This window comes from Vespa crabro, chromosome 13 (assembly GCF_910589235.1).
Source record: "Vespa crabro chromosome 13, iyVesCrab1.2, whole genome shotgun sequence".
Classification (NCBI taxonomy): domain Eukaryota; kingdom Metazoa; phylum Arthropoda; class Insecta; order Hymenoptera; family Vespidae; genus Vespa; species Vespa crabro.
The window spans coordinates 5424939-5429938 of record NC_060967.1 but is presented as its reverse complement, the minus strand read 5'-3'; positions in this window follow the sequence as shown (position 1 = coordinate 5429938).

Genomic DNA, 5000 nt, shown 5'->3' with positions numbered 1-5000 from the left:
AGAAGAGTAGACGACTTTCGCCGACTCTCTCTTTCACATTTTGTCGCCGACACGTATGCCGGACGACGATACTATCGCTTTTACATGTTTTACATGTATTAATAGAGATTGGGCTCCTTTTTATTATATATATATTATATGGCCTCAATTCTCATCCCGGACGTTTGACTGAATTATTATTGGAACGTCGGGATTTTATGCTGAAGACGGACAATTGTGGCGTAAACTGCGTAAAGTGAGTTTATACACCCCCGAAAAGTTTGCCTTCAGCGGTTCAAACGATTCGGTATGCGGAGTTCGGATCTGATGGCTCTTTTCAGCGCAGAGACTACAGAAATATTTTCTCTCGTCTCCGCTAAAATTATACAAAAATATTATTTTTGTCGCTCGGATTTTGGAGAGTTGATGCTCAGTAAGTAGCCGTGATTTTCTGCACACTTCTTTTATGACAGACAAACCAACGAACTAACCAACGCCGAAGCGCGTACCACATAAGGGCCATTCGGTCTGAGACACCGACCCGTGGTAATGCTGTGTGGATGTGTAATATATTCTTTTTCAAAGCACGTTTCGAGCAAGCCGAAACGTGCATACTCTTAAAGATACCGATTATGCGGCCGAGTGGTCGGCGACACACGGTGAAATACATGGAGTCTTATGGGAACGGGCTGGTCGATAAAAAGTCCAACCGGTTCCCGCCAAAAAACTTAGTCTCTGGAGCATCAAACGTATTAGTTTCCAATTATAAATTAAAAAAAAAGTATACCAGTTCAGTTCTGCCGAGTGAACGGCGACGGTAAATAAATTATTGCAAAAAAAAAAAAGACAGAACTTAGTCTCTTGTACGATTCACCGCTACAGTTAGACTAATTCTACCCATTCGTATAGGTTTACAATAAGAAGACATTTCATAATTTTTTTCTAAGTGACCCATTCGTATAAGTTTCATATTCGTTATAATACTTACGAATAATTCTCTTAGTACTTAGAAAAAGAAATGTACTCTTAACGAAAGAAGAATCAATCTCGTTCGTTCATTCGTATAACATTTTCGAAACTTAGTCTCGAATCGTACATTTTGTACGAATCGTGCTTTTTGGTCGAAACGTGCATTTTGGGCGAATCGTGCAAGCCGACCTATATGCTCCCTTATATATACCGATTATGCGGCCGAGTGGTCGGCGACACGCGGTGAAATACATGGAGTCTTATGGGAATATAGTGCCGAACGAATCGACCAATCGATTCCCGTCAAAAAACATAGACTAAGTAGAGCGTCGTGTTAATCGTATAAGTTTCCAATAAACTTTGACATTGGAAAAAGTTTCACCGCCACAGCTCGGTGAGACTTTCGACTATTTCTCCCATTCGTATAGGTTTACAATAAGAAGACATTTCGTAATTTTTTTCTAAGTGACCCATTCGTATAAGTTTCATATTCGTTATAATACTTACGAATAATTCTCTTAGTACTTAGAAAAAGAAATGTACTCTTAACGAAAGAAGAATCAATCTCGTTCGTTCATTCGTATAACATTTTCGAAACTTAGTCTCGAATCGTACATTTTGTACGAATCGTGCTTTTTGGTCGAAACGTGCATTTTGGGCGAATCGTGCAAGCCGACCTATATGCTCCCTTATATATACCGATTATGCGGCCGAGTGGTCGGCGACACGCGGTGAAATACATGGAGTCTTATGGGAATATAGTGCCGAACGAATCGACCAATCGATTCCCGCCAAAAAACATAGACTAAGTAGAGCGTCGTGTTAATCGTATAAGTTTCCAATAAACTTTGGCATTGGAAAAAGTTTCACCGCCCCAGCTCGGTGAGACTTTCGACTATTTCTCCCATTCGTATAGGTTTACAATAAGAAGACATTTCGTAATTTTTTCTAAGTGACCCATTCGTATAAGTTTCATATTCGTTATAATACTTACGAATAATTCTCTTAGTACTTGGAAAAAGAAATGTACTCTTAACGACAGGAGAATCAATCTCGTTCGTTCATTCGTATAACATTTTCGAAACTTAGTCTCGAATCGTACATTTTGTACGAATCGTGCTTTTTGGTCGAAACGTGCATTTTGGGCGAATCGTGCAAGCCGACCTATATGCTCCCTTATATATACCGATTATGCGGCCGAGTGGTCGGCGACACGCGGTGAAATACATGGAGTCTTATGGGAATATAGTGCCGAACGAATCGACCAATCGATTCCCGTCAAAAAACATAGACTAAGTAGAGCGTCGTGTTAATCGTATAAGTTTCCAATAAACTTTGACATTGGAAAAAGTTTCACCGCCACAGCTCGGTGAGACTTTCGACTATTTCTCCCATTCGTATAGGTTTACAATAAGAAGACATTTCGTAATTTTTTTCTAAGTGACCCATTCGTATAAGTTTCATATTCGTTATAATACTTACGAATAATTCTCTTAGTACTTAGAAAAAGAAATGTACTCTTAACGAAAGAAGAATCAATCTCGTTCGTTCATTCGTATAACATTTTCGAAACTTAGTCTCGAATCGTACATTTTGTACGAATCGTGCTTTTTGGTCGAAACGTGCATTTTGGGCGAATCGTGCAAGCCGACCTATATGCTCCCTTATATATACCGATTATGCGGCCGAGTGGTCGGCGACACGCGGTGAAATACATGGAGTCTTATGGGAATATAGTGCCGAACGAATCGACCAATCGATTCCCGTCAAAAAACATAGACTAAGTAGAGCGTCGTGTTAATCGTATAAGTTTCCAATAAACTTTGACATTGGAAAAAGTTTCACCGCCCCAGCTCGGTGAGACTTTCGACTATTTCTCCCATTCGTATAGGTTTACAATAAGAAGACATTTCGTAATTTTTTTCTAAGTGACCCATTCGTATAAGTTTCATATTCGTTATAATACTTACGAATAATTCTCTTAGTACTTAGAAAAAGAAATGTACTCTTAACGAAAGAAGAATCAATCTCGTTCGTTCATTCGTATAACATTTTCGAAACTTAGTCTCGAATCGTACATTTTGTACGAATCGTGCTTTTTGGTCGAAACGTGCATTTTGGGCGAATCGTGCAAGCCGACCTATATGCTCCCTTATATATACCGATTATGCGGCCGAGTGGTCGGCGACACGCGGTGAAATACATGGAGTCTTATGGGAATATAGTGCCGAACGAATCGACCAATCGATTCCCGCCAAAAAACATAGACTAAGTAGAGCGTCGTGTTAATCGTATAAGTTTCCAATAAACTTTGGCATTGGAAAAAGTTTCACCGCCCCAGCTCGGTGAGACTTTCGACTATTTCTCCCATTCGTATAGGTTTACAATAAGAAGACATTTCGTAATTTTTTCTAAGTGACCCATTCGTATAAGTTTCATATTCGTTATAATACTTACGAATAATTCTCTTAGTACTTAGAAAAAGAAATGTACTCTTAACGACAGGAGAATCAATCGTTCGTTCATTCGTATAACATTTTCGAAACTTAGTCTCGAATCGTACATTATGTACGAATCGTGCGTTTTGGTCGAATCGTACATTTTGGTCGAAACGTGCATTTTGGGCGAATCATGCGTTTCGAAATAATCATGCACTTTGGGCGAATCGTGCATTTTGGTCGAATCGAGCATTTCGAACGATTCGCCAATTTTGGTCTTTTCGTGCAAGCCGAAACATACGTTCCCTTATATATACCGATTATGCGGCCGAGTGGTCGGCGACACACGGTGAAATACATGGAGTCTTATGGGAATAAAGTGCCAAACGAAAAGACCAATTTTTAAAAACTTTGTTTATTGAGCTCCTATACATTACTAAACGTTTCCTCACGTTTAAACACATTATTATTAACAAAAGTAACATAAAAAAAAATAAAAATTATAAATAATATTGCAAATTAAAAATATATTATTGGCAAAAAAACATTTGTTTTTGAAATCGATTTTTTTAATAAACCAAATAATTAATACGTATCTAATTAAGTAATCCTATGTTATAACATTGTCATTTTTAACATCCTTAATTAACAAATGGATAAAAAGTGTAGTTTTATAGATTTTTCAAAACAAATCGATGGATACGCTTTATTTAACGTTCCTTCGTCGATACAACATGCTTTTATTGTTAAAAATTTATTAATTTGCAATAACAATTGTTATTAACAAATAATCGACAAAAACGATATTTTCATTCTTCCGATCGACAATGTCAAATAAAAAAACGATATAGTGATGTATAACAAAGTTCCCATTTTACGCCTTAATTAACAAATGGATAAAAAGTAGAGTTTTATAGATTTTTCAAAACAAATCGATGGATACGCTTTATTTAACGTTCCTTCGTCGATACAACACGCTTTTATTGTTAAAAATTTATTAATTTGCAATAACAATTGTTATTAACAAATAATCGACAAAAACGATATTTTCATTGTTCCGATCGATAATGTCAAATAAAAAAACGATATAGTGATGTATAACAAAGTTCTCGTTGAACGCCTTAATTAACAAATGGATAAAAAGTAGAGTTTTATAGATTTTTCAAAACAAATCGATGGATACGCTTTATTTAACGTTCCTTCGTCGATACAATACGCTTTTATTGTTAAAAATTTATTAATTTGCAATAAAAATTGTTATTAACAAATAATCGACAAAAACGATATTTTCGTTCTTCCGATCGATAATGTCAAATAAAAAAACGATATAGTGATGTATAACAAAGTTCTCGTTGAACGCCTTAATTAACAAATGGATAAAAAGTGTAGTTTTCTAAATTTTTCGAAACAAATCAATGGATACGCTTTATTTAACGTTTCTACGTCGATACAATACGCGTTTATTGTTAAAAATTTATTAATTTGCAAAACCAATTGTTATTAACAATTCGTTGACGAAAACGATATTTTTGCTCTTCCGATCGTTAATAACAAATTAAAGAACGATATTGTGATGTATAACAAAGTTCTCGTTGAACGCCTTAATTAACAAAT